General features: G+C 49.0%; 1 pseudogene; it reads left to right on the top strand.

Annotated features, from left to right (window-relative positions):
- The first annotated feature begins 1,804 nt into the window (after positions 1–1,804).
- Positions 1,805–8,262, top strand: LOC140420676 (josephin-2 pseudogene; annotated as a pseudogene).
- Positions 8,263–17,336: the final 9,074 nt, after the last annotated feature.

Genomic DNA, 17,336 nt, shown 5'->3' with positions numbered 1-17,336 from the left:
GGCCTCTCGTCTTAGGTTCATAAGGGATTGGGTTAGGATGGAGCCCACATTCATCTGGCTCAATACAGAAGCAGGCCAGTCAGTTCTCCCTCGATCCAAAACCAGCATAGGCTGATTATGGAAAGCATCTCCATGCAATTTTTATGTCTGTAATTCATTCGGAGTCTGATGCATTGGGTAAAGTATGGGACTCCTATCTCAAATAGATAGGCTCCAAATTCACTGACTTGCTCCTCCTGGACTTTCCATGAGTGAATTCAATTTAACTTAGGGCACAGTGGTTAGTACTGCTCCCTCAGCGTCAGGGACCCAGGTTCAATTCCAGCCTTGGGTGGCTGTCTGTGTGGAGTTTGTGTATTCACCTTGTGGCTTTGAGTGTTTTCTCCGGGTGCTCCGGTTTCCTCCCACTATCCAAAGAAGTGCAGCGAAAGTGGATTAGTCACACTATTTTGCCCCTTAGTGTCCAAGATGTGTAGGTTAGGTGGGTTGACCATGATCAATGGACAGGCTTACGAGGATTGGATGGGGAGTGGGCCTGTGTGAAATGCTCTTTCTGAGGCTCAGTGCAGATGTGAAGGGGCGAATACCCTTCAGCACTACAGGAGTTCTATGTCATCTATGTTGTGTAATTCATTTTAATTTCATTATGCTGTTAGCCCGTCCCGTTTGTGATATTTTTGGGTTTACAAACTGAACTGTTATATACCCTTACCCTCTTTCCCCACTCACTACTTTAACCTGTTAACTGGTTCTTCAATTGATCTGGCATTTCATCTCGAGGCTCTGGTCCCTCAAATATCCTGTTCCAAATTAATTCTGCAATGTGTTGCTTGGATTGATGTTGGCAATATCTCTTGTTCCGCTCTGTGCCCATTTGCCACGATTTTCTTCTGTTACTCTGTTGCATTCATTGATTAAAAATGATTTAAAACAAAACAATTTATTAAAAATCAGTCCAACTCATCCGTGAATATATTCAATGACCCCCACACACCACTGGTCCCTGGGAAGAGAAATCCAGAGACTAATAACCCTCCAAGGGAAGAGATTACTGGATTGTACTTTATTACAGAACCATAAGTAATATATCTAATGTGTACCATATAACAGCACGAGACATGTCTCTGGTATTAATTTACTGTCCCCTTAAATGTCAGCCATCGCCTGGAGAAACCAGCCCTTTAATTGTGAACATTCGGAAAGAGACCATCCTTTTAGCCAGACAAATAAATGTGTCAAGCTGAGGGAGCAAAGGATGTCAATGTCTTTGAGAGAGAGAGAGAGAGAGAGAGACCTGGGCCAAGCTTTGCAGAGTCTGCACCCTCCCTGGATTCACTTCCTTTCCCTTCAGTTGCTGCAAGTGACCAATTGAAGGTGGGAATGAGAAAATAAATGGAAAGGAGAGGAAAAGTGTTTTACTCACAGATGTTGGAGACATGAAGAAGTTTTCAGTCCGTGCGAGGCCCCAGGTTTCCTCATTGTCCAGCTTCCACGTTCGAACGGGGGAGCTGATTGGATGGTGGAAGAGAGTCCTTCCGGTTCACCAACTCTTCCCATTGGTCAACAACCTTCCACCGCCCCATTCATTGTTCCCCCCTCCTCGAGACAAGGTTTCCAGGCAACCGACTGACGGCTCCGGCCAGAGCGAGAAGCCTCTCGGTGATTTTCTCTCCCCCCCGGCCCGGGACTGCGCATGTCTGAGGGAGAGGCGAGATTGCGCATGTCTGAGGGAGATGAGAGAATGCGCATGTCTGAGGGAGATGAGAGATTGCGCATGTCTGAGGGAGATGAGAGATTGCGCATGTGCGAGGGAAAGCTCACCACTGACCTTTCTGCTGAGGCGTTGACCAATGGGAAGGGTTGGATGACCGGAAGGACTCTGGTCCTCCAGGCAATCAGCGCGGGCTTTGTGTGAATGGAGCTTGAACATCACACAGACTGAAAACTTCTTCATGTCTCCAACATCTGTGAGTAAAACACTTTCTTTTCTCCCCCTTTCCATTTCTTTTCTCATTCCCACCTTCAATTGGTCACTTGCAGCAACTGAAGGGAAAGGAAGTGAATCCAGGGAGGGTGCAGACTCTGCAAAGCTTGGCCCAGGTCTCTCTCTCTCTCTTAAAGACATTGACATCCTTTGCTCCCTCAGCTTGACACATTTATTTGTCGAGACTCTCTCTGAAGCTCAAATACGACAATTATAAACCATCCATGAGCCCTGCCCCTGACCAGCCTGTAATATAACAGGGGCCGGTTAACCTCAGTTATTCGGACAGCTGGTTTGTGATGCAGAGCGAGGGTTCAATTCCTGGCTGAGGTTATTCAACCTTGTCTCAACCTTGTGTCTTGCCTGAGGTATGTTGATCCTCAGGTTGAATCACCACCAGTCAGCTCTACCTCTCAATGGGGAAAGCAGCCTATGGTCATCTGGGACCTTGGCGACTTTACCTATAATCTAACAATTTAATCCACTCGACATAATCCTCACCGATTCCGAAGCCTCGAACGGTATGCACCAGATAATTCGACTTGAGCGAAAGCTTTCTCTGCATCGAAGGAGATCACCAGCCCATCCACTGTGTATTTCTGAAAAGCCTGAGTCACATTCAGCAACCGTCCAACATTGTTACTGGAAAACCCTTATAAACCCAGTCTGGTTACCACCCGCCACGCCCCCCCCCCCCCCCCCCCACACGATTGTTGGAACCCCCCCACCACGATTGTTGGAAGGATGTCCTCCAGCCTTCTCGCCATCAATGGGTCCAACAACAAATCCTCAAGCCCCCTATAAAACTCACACCCACAGCCATCCGCTCCTGGTGCTTTACCCAGCTGAGCTCCTTCATGGCCTTTGAGACCTCTTCCCTAGAAAGGGGAGCATTAAGAGGCTCACACTGGCTTTCTGAGGCCTCCGTAAGCTTCAGGGAAGAGAATAAATGCTCCATATCCAGCAACCCTTCACCAGACTTCACAGACTTTATAATCCTGCATAGAATTCCCCGAATCCCTGTTTATCTCCTCTGTCCTCACAACCCTTTTCCCTCCCCCAAGCTGCACAGATGGAACTGTTCCAATGTCAGCCTTTTTCTTTGTCAAACAGGTCATGTATTTGCTCGGCTTATTCCCAAACTCGTACACCGTCTGCCTCGCAAACCTTTCTCGACCTGCTGCATCAATAGGGAATCCAAAACCACTCTTGTCTCATTAAGCTCCTTCAGCAATAGCTTATTAGAGATCTCCTTATAATTCTGCTCGGCCTTCGTGAAACAAACCCCCAGACATTGCTGGTTCTTCAGCATCCGAGCATAAACTTTACATGTCTCCCATAAATTGGAGGGGGGGAATACCAGGGGTTGGGTTAACCCAAAGGAGAACTCCAACTCGTTCTTACAATGCTTAGTAAATTAAGTATCTCTTATCAGAGAGGCAGCAAACCTCCACATTCTCGGCCTGGGGGTGAACCCTCGAGTAGAATTCCAGAGAAACGGGATGGTCCACAATCGATGTTCACTACGGTGCAAGAGGACACCAGGTGTAGGATCGTCCTTGACATAAAATTTTGTTGATTCCAGTATGACATTGATTCGGGCTGGAAAGAAGGTAAAATCTCCGCCCCTCTGGTGCAAAGTTCTCCAAACATCCACATAACCCACCTCCTCACAAGTAAAGGCCGACGCCCTAGCTTGCGGGGTGGGGGTGTTCCTGGTAACCGGGAGCTTATCTACCAGACGATTTAAGTGGCAGTTGAAGTCGCCAAACACACAAGAGTTAGTTGAAGCTAGCTCTGCAAAATCCACAAAGAACTCTGGGGAGTAATTCGGGGAATGTCCATAAACATTCATTATTGAAGCAACATCTCCATGCACCGAACCTCTAATGATCGCATATCTATCTCCTTTGTCCTTGGTGCAGGTTTCAACCTTAAGAGGGATATTTTTATTAATAAGGATTGCCACACCCCTGCTACTTGATGAAAAGGAGATGAAAAAACCTGCCCCACCCAATCCCGCCTCAATTTAAAGTGTTCCTTATCATCCAGATGAGTTTCCTGTAATAAAGCTATGTCGACTTTCTCCTTAAAGGAGAGGATAACCATAGATTTGAGCCAGGGAAGTGGGATTGGAAATTTTCGGAGATGAGATTGGAAAGGAATTTGGACACTAAAAGATTTATTTCTTGGGGGTCGTTTTGCGGGATTGAAGGAGCTGGGAACGAAGTATGGGCTGGGGCAAGGGAAAATATTTAGATATATGCAGGTTCGAGAGTTTGCCAGAAAGGAGATACAGAGTTTCCCAGTAGAGCCAGCTTCCACATTGCTGGAGGAGGTGCTGACGACAGGGGGACTGGGGAAGGGGTAGTATTGGTGGTTTACGGGGCTATTTTGGAGGAGGAGAAGGCGCCCTGTGTATTTATGTTTGCCCTATGTATTGTTCTCATGTATGGAATGATCTGTCTGAACTGTACACAGAACAATACTTTTCACTGTATCTCGATACACGTGACAATTAACAAATCCAATCCTCACCATTGAGGTGATAGTATTTCCAATCAGTAAGGCTACTCCACCCCCTCTGCCATATTCTCTGTGCCTCCTGTAAACTTTATAACCGGTATATTTGTCCAGTCCAGACCATCCTGCTACTTGTTTTTGGAACTGTATTGAGTTCCCCTGAGGCCTTCCCCTCCCCCCCCATTTATTAGTTTAAAGTCCCTCTTACCTCCCTATTTATCCTTTCCACAAGGACACTGGTCCCAGATCGGTACAGATTCTTCCTATCCCAATACTGATGCCAGTGCCCCGTGAAATGGAACCCCTCTTTCCCGTACCACTCCTTTAGCCACGTGCTTACTTCTGTAACTTTCTCATCCCTGTGTCAAATTTGCACGTGGCTCGTGTAATAATCCAGAGATTATATCCTTTGAGGACCTGTTCTTTAATTTTGTTCCTCGTTCCTGATTTTCCCCAAACAGGTCCTCTTTCCGAGTCTTGCCGATGTTGTTTGTCCCAACGTGGATCACAACAACTGGATCCTCCCCCTCCCTCTCCAATATCCTTTCAAGCCGGTTAGAGATGCCCCTCACCCTGGCACCGGGCAGGCAACATACCATGTGGGACTCTCGGTCCTGCTTCCAAAGGATGTTATCAGTTCCCTTAATTATAGAATCCCCGACAACTACCACTTCCTCCCCCCACTTGAATGGCCTCCTGTACCAGGGTGCAGTGGTCAGCTAGCTCATCCTTCCTATAGTCACTGCTCCGATACCCTGCCCCTCCGAGTCCACTCCCTGGATACTCGGCTGCGAATCCCCGAGATAAGGTTTTTGTCCTCACAGCTCTGAAACTCCGTCCCTCCAAGTCCGCTCCCTGGAGACTAGGTATGGGGAATAGGTATTGGAGACGAGGTATTGGGGAATGAGAGGAAGGAATGTTCCATAGAAACTAGAATTCTCTGATCTGAATTTCTATCCTGTACTGAGTGTTGACTTTTGTAAACTCCTTTTACAGATATTACAAGAGGAGGAATTGCAGACAGAAATCTCAATTGTCACGTCTCGGTCTTACAGAGTCACTCCTTGGGATCTGAGTATCATCGGCCTTTGAATCTAGAAGGAGAAATGTTTGCCGGATCTGTCGGCATCAAAAGATTTTAACCATCAGTGTGACTGGAAAAGCACCGAGACACACACACCCGAGTGAGTGTGTTCCAGGGGACTGACTGTGGAAAGAGTTCAAGTCTCTGTCCTCGAGGAGCTCCCGCCGGTGGCCACTGTCTACGCCGCTTTTGTGGGTTTCCGCGATTTTTGCTCCCCCCCCCGATTTTCGGCGGCCTTTGGGGCTGTCTCGGGCGTCCAGCCGGGCCGGTTTCAGAACCGGCGAGGAACCCCACGCGAGTGTCTGGCGGCCGGAGCTGAGGTGTCGGGCCCGGGACGCACGCATTTGGAGCAACGGGGGCGGAGCCAAACTGAGGATGAGGCGGCAGGCCCGAAGCCAGGGCGCAATGTAGTGGAGATGTTCCACACCGGGTGGCTCCCGCCTAGAGTGTGTTTTTTTTAAGAAGTCGGAAGTCCGGCCCCGGGGGACGTTTTGAGGAATATTCAAAAAAACTTTTTTTGGAAGAAATTTTTTGTTTTTAGATTGAAGAAAGAAAAACAAAAATAATAAGTCGTTAAAAGATGCAAAAAGGGCTCTCTGTCCGGTGTCCGGGCCTGGGCGGGAATGCCGCATCCTCGGGGTTGGCGGTGACTCACCCAGCGGCCTGCCCTCTCTCTCTGGGTGTGGGGATGTCGGAGCCCCCCCCCGGGTGTGGGGATGTCGGAGCCCCCCCCTCCGCTGTACCACGAGCGGCAGCGCCTGGAGCTCTGCGCCCTCCACGCCCTCAACAACCTCCTGCAGCAGCCGCTCTTCACCCAGCATCAGCTGGACGGGCTGAGCGGCCGGCTGGCTCCCGACTCTCTGGTGAATCCACATCGCAGTTTGTTAGGAACCGGGAACTATGATGTCAACGTCCTCATGGCCGCCTTGCTAACTCAAAGTCTGGCTGCGATTTGGTGGGATAAACGCAAGTCGCTCAGCAGCTCGGTGCTGAGCCGGGTCCATGGCTTAATCCTCAACATTCCCTCCAACATGACGCTGGGCTTTGTCTCGCTCCCCATCCAGCGCAAGCACTGGGTGGCAGTCAGGCAAATCAACGGGCCTACTACAACCTGGACTCCAAACTAAAGGCCCCGGTTCCAATCGGGAATGAGGAGGAACTGAGGAAGTTCCTGCAGGACCAGATCGCCCAGGATCCCTGTGAGCTGCTGCTGGTGGTGCCGAGGGAGGTGGAGGAGGACGGAAGCTGGCTGCTCGCTCCTTGAACGCGAGACACGGGAGATCGGGCAGCGGGAGCGGGGAGGGGGGAAAAGTCTCGCCGCCGATGGCGGGCTGACTCGGAGCTCCAGCTGTGACGGATGAAGCCAGCGCGCTGGGGAGGTGGAAAAAATAATTGGAAACTCTAAATGTATTTAAAAAAGAACTTGAAATGTTTAAAGAGACAATATCAGCAGGACTGTTATTGAATCATTGCCTCTATCATTTCCTATATTGCTCCATCGTCATAGTTTAAGTTCATTGACCAGACTGAAACAAACGGGAATGGGGTTTTAATACATAATATTATGCAATGTTGCTTGATGGTACAGTTAGAACTCAGCTCAATTCCTCGAGGTCACTCTCTCATTGGGAATATCACATAATTAAATAAAAGAATGACAATGTTAGGGGTGAAAATATTCACATGATGACCTGAGTATCAGTAAAAAAAAGCAGTTTATGATGTCAGAATTCTGGGAGGGAAGGTCTCAGACTCCACAGCCTGTGACAGCACCTTCTCTCACTTGAGCTAAAGCTCACATGGGTTAATATACAGATTCAAGGGGCGGAATTAGTTGTTTTCTCATTTACATACAATCAATCAACTATATTCACGTCACACTTTTTACATGCAATAAATCAATTTTCCTGGCATACCCAATTATCACATATATGGTTAAAGTGGGTGTTGTCTTACCCGCCCCTAACTTCATACAGAAGTCATTTAAAACTAACTAATGTGCCCTGTCTACAGCCTTAGACCTTGAGCTTATCAAGGATACATTGCAAGTCTTGTTCTGTGAAGCTGTTATCAGCGGCTGTTGGGACACTCTCTATACATACCCACGCTTGGGTCTCATGAGACAGCTTACAGGCTTGTTCAGCCATTTTGTGTCTTTTCTGATGTTAACAGCATTGTGTATACACTATCTATTTCTACAAATTGCCTCTTCTAAACAGGCATCTAAGCCAATGAGTACCTTTTGTTTCATCAGAACTATTCAAAAGTAATATGGGAGCACAGATGTAGTTACAGGGCCACCTATAATTTATATCATAGTCCAGTATCACACAATGCCCTCCAACACTTCCCCCCCCCCCCCCCCCTTTTGGTCATGGAAGATGTTTATAGAACTCCAACCATATTCGGGTGTCCGACCAGCCAGGGTTGGAAACGGGTGCGGAGGCAGATGTTGTAGCCTTCGCCTCGTTGATCGCCCGAAGACGGATCCTGATGGGTTGAAGAGCAGCCTCTCCACCCTGTGCCCTGGCGTGGCGGGGGGACCAGTTGGAATTCTTGACTCTTGAGAAGATTAAGTTTGAACTGAGGGGAAGGATGGAGGGGTTCTACAATTCATGAGCATTATTCATTATGCACTTTCAAGAACTGGATAACATCGAACATTAGTTGGGGCGGGTGGGTGGGAGGGGAGGGGGAGGGGGGCTGTGTGTGTTAATGGCGACTATGGGTGATTCCTGATTCCTTTTTGTCATTTGTTTATGTGAACATGCGAGCTAATGTTTGGGGTTTGGTGGGAGGATGGGATCGTTGTTATTGATATGGGGATTGACATATTTGTTACTGATTATTGTTGGGTGTAAATTTGGGAGAAAATGTGAGAAAAGAGGAGAATAAAAAAAAAATGTTTTAAACTCACTCTCAACATTTTTTATCACCCAAATGTACTGGGGAGTTAAAATTGGATTGCTGCCAAACTCGTCTTATCTTTGTTTTGGAACAGACTGACCTAAACATGGGTTACTTACTTTCAAACCTATCTCTTAAATCCGAGCGGTTGGAATTTTATTTAAATCAGAGTTTCACATAAGATGAAGTTTAGTTTCCTATCCAAACTAATTGTAAACATTTTTTTAGAACTAAACACAATAAAAAAACTCTTATTAGCATCTCAAATGGAACAGTAAATTCATTTGTTACATTTTTAACTATAACTGTTGCTAACTCGCCAGGACAAGGGAGGGGAGAATATATGACTGTAATGTTTAGGGCAGCCTCCCCCTTGGTAATCGCAGGAGGAGCTGTACTTGTCCTTATCAACTTGCTCTGAAAGGCCTTGGTTTAAAGTTTGCAAAAATGCTTTTTCACAGACGGAGTTTTCCTTTGAGACACAAGCCTGTATTTCATTTCCAGCTGTCCAGCTGAATTGTTTCATTTTGTCGCTCAGTTTCCTGTGTCTTCAGGCAGGTAAAGTGACACCATTGCTATTCCTCAGCAAATTTGTGTTCCTTCAGGATTAGTCTTACCCTGTGGGTTTACTAAATGTCTCCTTTTCCTTCAATTCTCAGTATCTATTGGTTCTGGCCACAGGGAGATGAGGCTCAGTATCCTCGGCCCAAGGGCGATTGGTGATTGTGTTTTATCCACTGGGGCGGCCCCACCCTATCTGCCCAACTGTGTTGCTGCAAACTGCAGCCACCGGCTGGACTGGATTGTCTCATTCCTTTGTCTAATTATTCACTAAATATAGGCTGCTCAGAATTATTACCCCTTTTGTTCTCTATCCTTCTTCTGACCCATCCGCCAGCTTTCCTGTCCCCCAGCCGTAAGGTGTGGGTCCCAACCATCTTTCTGCATTAACTGAGATTGATGTTCCGCTATGAACCCTGTGATGGAGCTCACGGCTCCTCAATCAGAACCGGGAGCATCCTCATTCTTTTTGTATTCGGCAATATTTATTTATTTATTTTCTGATGCGATGGAGAAAGAAATCTAACAAATAGACAAAGGGAAAGAAAATGCAGTGAACTATGCGGCTTCAACTAGACACTCGAGTGAGCATTGGCCCACTTGCATGGCTTCAACAACCTGTGCAGCTTCAACCAGATGCTCGAGTGAGCGTTGGCCCATCTCCGCGGCTTCGAATCCGTCAGTCACGTTAGCGTGGCTTCAACCAGAATGGTCCGCCTGCGTTCATTCCCTGGTGCGCGGTTTCAGATAGACACTTGAATGAGTGTCAGTCACGCCTGTGCAGCTTTGTCAACGTTGGTCACAGCCAGACATAGTGTTAGAGCTAGGAGGGCCAGGCACGTCGAGGATCACCGAGGGTACTGGGCGCAGGGGTGGGGGAGGGGGGTGGGGGGGGGGCACCACGCCACCAGGAGTGGGATAACGTACAGCACAATAAATACCTCTTTGCACAAACATTATGATGCCTCTGTCACTTTCTTCTGCAATGCGGGCAGACCCCTGGTCCCTTTGCCCATCTCTCCAGGCACCCCCCCCCCCCCCCCACCACCACCTGACGTGGCACCCACCCACCCTCTGGCCGTGGACATGTCCCTGAGGCTCTGTCCCATCCCCTGGGTGTGCGGATGCTGCGTGTATGCTCTTGTCCCCCGCAGTGTCCAGGCATCAAGGTTTGATTGCAATGCTAGGCAATGACTCCCACATGCTACAAGGCCTGCCCACCCACAGGAATCCTCTTGGCATCTGTGAAGGGCTCACAATTGCCAATTCCCTATCAGCAACAGCCTTCAGCCACACAGCCAGAGGCATCAGCAGTCGGTGGGGGTTACGGGTGGCTGTTGGGGCAGATGGGCAGGGACAAGGGTTGCCCCCGGAACTGGAACACATGATCCAGGGGTTGGCATGGTGGTGCCCGAGTGGTTGCCACCCCCAAGGCCTCCCCCCACCCCACCCCATGGCAACCCACCCCTGCGGAAGGTCCCCCACCCCCCCCCCCGAGTACTGGGGCAGCATGCCCAGTGCCCCCGGGCTCTTTGCCTGTGAGCAAAGATGGCTACTCACCTCCTCGGCTCACCTCAGGAGTTCTTCTGACTGGTTCAAGCTTTACAAAAGAAATACTAATCGCCGCCAGTGTGAGCACTTGCTGAAGAGGCCGCTGAATGACAGGAGGCCATTGGATCTGGGGTAGCTCTCGTAAATTGTATGGAAATGGGGCTGAAGAGGTGATAATTGGTTTCTCACCTCGCTACGGCGAGATCCTGATTTCACCAAGGGCAACGGGCCGGTTGCATCGCAAACTGTTTGGCGCCTGGCGCGGATCTCGTTTTTGGCATTTCCCGCTATTCAGCGGCCTCGTTACTCTCAAAATTCAGTCCTGGATGTAATTGAAGCAGAAACAATAACAGCACAATCCAATTCCTGTAATCACTTGTGAACTTGTTGGTGTCTCAGCAGGTGCGATGAATCAGGGGTTCCCTTCCCACACTGAGCAGGTGAACGGCCTCTCTCCAGTGTGAACTCGCTGGTGTGACTTCAGGCTGGATAACTGAGTGAATGCCTTCCTACATTGAGAGCAGGTGAAAGGTTTCTCCCCAGTGTGAACTTGCTGGTGTATCCGCAGGTGGGATGAATCTCTGAATCCCTTCCCACACTGGGAGCAGGTTAACGGTTTCTCCCTGGTGTGCACTCGCTGATGTGTCCGCAAGGTAGATGAATCACTGAATCCCTTCTCACACACCATGCATATGAATGGCCTCCCTCCAGTGTGGACTCGCTGGTGTCTCCGCAGGCTGGATAACTGAGTGAATCCCTTCCCACATTGAGAGCAGGTGAACGGCCTCTCCCCAGAGTGAACTCACTGGTGTTTCTTCAGGCTGGAGAACTGAGCGAATCCCTTCTCACACTGATAGCAGGTGAACGGCCTCTCCCCAGTGTGGCTGCATCGATGAATCTCCAGCTGAGATGGGATTGTGTATCCATTCCCACAATCCCCACATTTCCATGGTTTCTCCATGTTTTGGGTCTCCTCGTGTCTCCCCAGGTCAGACAGACAATTAGTTGAAGCCTTGACCACACACAAACTGGTGAAGGGCTGGTTTAGCTCAGTGGCTAGACAGCTGGTTTGTGATGCAGAACAAGGCCAGCAGCGCGGGTTCAATTCCCGTACCAGCTTACCTGATCAGGCGCCGGAATGTGGCGACGAGGGGCTTTTCACAGTAACTTCATACTTGTGACAATAAAAGATTATTATTAACACGTGTATGGTCTCTCCCCGCTGTGAATGGTGTGATGTATTTTTCAGGCAGTGTAACAGGTTAAAGCTCTTTCCACAGTGAGTCCCCTGGAACACTCTCACTCGGGTGTGTCTGTCTCGGTGCTTTTCCAGTCACACTGATGTTTAAAATCTTTTGAAGCCAACAGATCGGGCAAACATTTCTCCTTCTAGATTCAAAGGCCGATGATACTCAGATCCCAAGGTATCGAGTGACTCTGTAAGACCGAGACGTGACAATTGAGATCTCTGATAAATTCCTCCTTTTGTAATATCTGTAAAAGGAGTTTACAAAAGTCAACACTCAGTACAGGATAGAAATTCAGAACAGAGAATTCCAATTTCTATGGAACATTCCTTCCTCTCATTCCCCAATACCTCATCTCCAATACCTATTCCCCAGACCTAGTCTCCAGGGAGTGGACTCGGAGGGATGGAGTTTCGGAGCTGTGAGTACAAAAAAGGCCTCAAGGGAACTCAATACAGTTCCAAAAACAAGTAGCAGGATGGTCTGGACTGGTCAAATATACCGGTTATAAAGTTTACAGGAGGGACAGAGAATATGGCAGAGTGGGTGGAGTAGCCTTACTGATTAGAAATACTATCACCTCAATGGTGAGGATTGGATTTGTTAATTGTCACGTGTACCGGGATACAGTGAAAAGTATTGTTCTGCGTACAGTTCAGACAGATCATTCCATACATGAGAACAATACATAGGGCAAACATCAATACACAAGGCGCCTTCTCCTCCTCCAAAATAGCCCCGTAAACCACCAATACTACCCCTTCCCCAGTCCCCCTGTCGCCCCGGCTCTACTGGGAAGCTCTATCTCCTTTCTGGCAAAGTCTCGAACCTGCATATATCTAAATATTTCCCCTTGCTCCAGCCCATACTTCGCTCCCAGCTCCTTCAATCCCGCAAAACGACCCCCAAGAAATACGTCTTTTAGTGTCCTAATTCCTTTTCAATCCCATCTCCGAAAATTTCCAATCCCACTTCCCTGGCTCAAATGGGGCAGCACGGTAGCATTGTGGATAGCACAATTGCTTCACAGCTCCAGGGTCCCAGGTTCGATTCCGGCTTGGGTCACTGTCTGTGCGGAGTCTGCACATCCTCCCGGTGTGTGCGTGGGTTTCCTCCGGGTGCTCCGGTTTCCTCCCACAGTCCAAAGATGTGCAGGTTAGGTGGATTGGCCATGATAAATTGCCCTTAGTGTCCAAAATTGCCCTTAGGGTTGGGTGGGGTTACTGGGTTATGGGGATATGGTGGAGGTGTGGACCTTGGGTAGGGTGCTCTTTCCAAGAGCCGGTGCAGACTCGATGGGCCGAATGGCCTCCTTCTGCACTGTAAATTCTATGATAATCTATGGTTATCCTCTCCTTAAGGAGAAAGTCGGCATAGCTTTATTACAGGAAACTCATCTGGATGATGAGCACTTTAAATTGAGGCGGGATTGGGTGGGGCAGGTTTTTTCATCTCCTTTTCATCAAGTAGCAGGGATGTGGCAATCCTTATGAATAAAAATATCCATTTTAAGGTTGAAACCTGCACCAAGGACAAAGGAGGTCGATATGTGATCATTAGAGGTTTGGTGCATGGAGATGTTGTTTCAATAATGGATGTTTATGGCTCCCCAAATTGCTCCCGGAGTTCATTACTAAGGCCTTTGTGGATTTTGCAGTTAGCTTCAACTAACTCTTTTGCGGTTGGTGATTTCAACTGTCCCTTAAATCCGCTGGTAGATAAGCTCCTGGTTACCAGGACCCCCCAACCCCCTTCCACCCCCACCTCCCCTCCACCCCCACCCCGCAAGCCAGGGCATTGGCCTTTACTTGTGAGGAGGTGGGTTATGTGGATGTTTGGAGAACTTTGCACCCGAGGGGAGGAGATTTTACCTTCTTTCCAGCTCCACATCAATGTCATACTAGAATCAACAACATTTTAATATCAAGGACGATCCTACACCTGGTGTCCTCTTGCACCGTCGTGACCATCGGTTGTGGACCATCCCACTGTTTCTCTGGAATTCTACTCGAGGGTTCACCCCCAGGTCGAGAATGTGGAGGTTTGTTGCCTCTCTGATAAGAGATACTTAATTTACTAAGCATTGTAAAAACGAGTTTGAGTTTTTCCTTTGGATTAACACGACCCCTGGTATTCCCCCTCCATTTTATGGGAGACATGTAAAGTTTATGCTCGGATGCTGAAGAACCAGCAATGTCTGGGGGTTTGTTTCACGAAGGCCGAGCAGAATTATAAGGAGATTTTGAATAAGCTATTGCTGAAGGAGGTTAATGCGGCAAGAGTGGCTTTGGACTCCCTATTGATTCAGCAGGTCGAGAAAGGTTTGCGAGGCAGACATTGTACGAGTTTTGGAATAAACCACGCAAATACTTGACCTGTTTGACAAAGAAAAAGGCCGACATTGGAACAATTCCCTCTGTGCGACTTGGGGGAGGGAAAAGGGTTGTGAGGACAGAGGAGATAAACAGGGATTTGGGGAATTCTGTGCAGGATTATAAAGTCTGTGAAGTCTGGTGAAGTGTTGCTGGATATGGAGCATTTATTATCTTCCCTGAAGCTTCCGTGGATATCAAGTGGATTCAATTATTCTATTAAAGGTAAAGTCGCCAAGGTCCCAGATTACCATAGGCTGCTTTCCCCTTTGAGGGGTAGAGCTGACTTGGTGGTGATTTAACCTGAGGATCAACACATGTCGGGTGAGGGACAAAGTTGAGAAGGTGGGATCTTCATGAATAACTTCAGCTGGGAATTGAAGCCTCGCTCTGCATCAACGAACCAGCTGTCCAGCCAACTGAGCTAAATCTTGTTGTCTGTTATATTACAGGCTGGTCGGGGCAGGGCTCATGGATGGTTTATAGTTGTCATATTTGAGCGTGAGAGAGAGTATCGACAAATAAATGTGTCAAGCTGAGGGAGCAAAGGATGTCAATGTCTTTAAGAGAGAGAGAGAGACCTGGGCCAACTTTTCCAGAGTCTCTACCCTCCCGGGATTCACTTCCTTTCCCTTCAGTTGCTGCAAGTGACCAATTGAAAGCGAGAATGAGAAAAGAAATGGAAAGGGGAGAAAAGAAAGTGTTTTACTCGCAGATGTTGGATACAGGAGGACGTTTCAGTCTGTGTGAAGCCCAATCTCCTTTCACACAAAGCCCGCGCTGATTGGAGGACCAGCGTCCTTCCGGTCCTAACTCTATCCATTAGCCAACACCTCACAGGAAGGTCAGGGGCTGGGATTTCCTCCACACATGCGCAGTACCTGATCACCCGCCCGTGCGGCGGATAGAGCGGGTTCCCCAGCGCAGGGGATTGTGGGAGCTACGGCCGACACTGTCCAAACTCCTGGGGTGAAAAGTGGAGGAGGCTTGGGCGGTTGTGTGCGAGCTTGGTGTCCGCCCCCGGGCCGATTCGAAAGGCAGGCCGCCTCTGGGAGCTTCCTGGATGGGGTGAAACAGCAACTCGGCGCCCATTGCTCCTGGTCCCCGAGGGAAGGGGAGAAGACCGGTTTCAGAGTACTGCGACCAGTTGTGTTTCAAGTCAGCGGTTGAGCTGCGGAGACGCTGCTTCGGACTGCGAGGTTTGCTGTCGGCGGTTTTGAGTTCGCCCAATGGAGGACGAAGGAATGGAGGAAGGATGGCAGCTGGATAGGCTGCTGGAAGCGGCGGGTCGGAACCGGGGTGTAGATTGTCCGATGGGCGGCCCGCGGCCTGCAGCCCGGGGTGGGTTGCTGCCGTTCCTGGGGTCTCCGGGGGTTCGGCCCCCCTGGATGCCCTGTGGGCGGTTGGGACTGACTCTGGGACTTTCTTCCCCGTTGTCGACTGTTGCCAACATTGGAGCGACTCTGGCCGCTGCCATTGGAGGACTTTGAGGACATGTTGTTCCTTGTGAAATTTCGGCAGGAGCGCCGGGGTCATGATGTGGAACGTGCAAAATTAATGGACTCTTTTTACAGACTTTTTTTATGTGTGCTGAGGGATTTGTTTTCATGTTTTCTTTGCTTTTGTTTTATTTAGCAGCCTATGACATTTAACTCATTTCGGTTTCTCCAAAATGGTATTTAGTATTAGTGGTGGAACGCTAGTTGGTGCGAAACTGCTCTCCCTCCGAATGGTCCCGTGCCTTTGGGCGGGGTCCAGGAGGGGGGAACCCTCTCTCCTCCGCCGCGCCTGGGTCTGGCTCTCCGGAGGTCTGTGCTCTTAGCGAGGAGGGGCCTTTCCTCCGGGGTGTCGGCTGCAGGTGAACGGTGGTGGGTGAGCAGGGATTAGTGTTCGGTGATTGATTCTATCCTGCTAAATCTTTTCTGGGGTGAATTGAGGCCTGGTGATTGGGTTTTTGATATGATACTGTTAAAATGAATCGAGGCCCTGTGGGTCATATTTGTTTCCGAAGCGGCCGTATTGTATCGGGGCCTTGTGCCTCGCGACTGCTTGCTTGTGTTTAGAGGTCGTCACCTTGAAATGTACTTGTGTTTTGTGGATTTTATTTTTGTTTTTTGTTTCATCTCTTTTGGAGCGGTCGTATGGTACCGAGGCCTTGTGCCTCGCGACTGCTTGTTTTATGTGTTTAGAGGCCGTTACCTCGAAATGTACTCGTGTCTTGTGGTTTTTTGTTCCTTTTTTCTTTGGAATGGTCGTTGGGTTTCGAGGCCTTGTGCCTCACGACTGTTCGTGTTGTGACTGTTCGATTGTTACTTGAACTATGCGTAGGGCCTGTGCCTTGCGGCTGGTTGTGATAAGTGACTGGCTAATTGGTATCTGGAAACGTATTTCGGCCCTGTGCCTTGCAGCTGTTTGTGTTCAATGACTGTTACAATGTTACTGTGAAATGTAATTGGGCCTTGTGCCTTGCAGCTGTTTCGTGTTCAGTGACTGTTTAATCGTCAATTTGAAGTGTAATGAGGCCTGGAGCCTTGTAAATTGGTTTCTGTAATAATTGTGACGACAATAAAAGAGTTACTCGCAGATGTTGGATACAGGAGGACGTTTCAGTCTGTGTGAAGTTCAATCTCCATTCACACAAAGCCCGCGCTGAATGCCTGGAGGACCAGAGTCCTTCCGGTCATCCAACCCTTCCCATTGGTCAACGCCTCAGCAGGAAGGACAGCGGAGAGTTTTCCCTCGCACATGCGCAATCTAGCCTCTCCCTCGGACATGCGCATTCCTGGGCCGGGGGGAGGGGAAATCAACGTGAGGCTTCTCGGTCTGGCCGGAGCTGTCAGCCGATTGCCTGGAAACCTTGTCTCGAGCAAGGGGGAACAATGAGTGGGGCGGAGGAAGTATGTTGACCAATGGGAAGAGTTGGTGAACCGGAAGGTCTCTTTTCCACCATCCAATCAGCTCCCCCCGTTGTTCGAACGTGGAAGCTGGACAATGAGGAAATCTGGGGCCTCACACAGACTGAAAACTTATTCCTGTCTCCAACATCTGTGAGTAAAACACTTTATTTTCTCCCCCTTTCCATTTCTTTTCTCATTCTGACCTTCAAT

The sequence above is a fragment of the Scyliorhinus torazame genome, chromosome 5 (genome assembly GCF_047496885.1).
Source record: "Scyliorhinus torazame isolate Kashiwa2021f chromosome 5, sScyTor2.1, whole genome shotgun sequence".
Classification (NCBI taxonomy): domain Eukaryota; kingdom Metazoa; phylum Chordata; class Chondrichthyes; order Carcharhiniformes; family Scyliorhinidae; genus Scyliorhinus; species Scyliorhinus torazame.
Note: the sequence above shows the minus strand (reverse complement) of the source record. Positions and strands in the feature narration are given on the sequence as shown.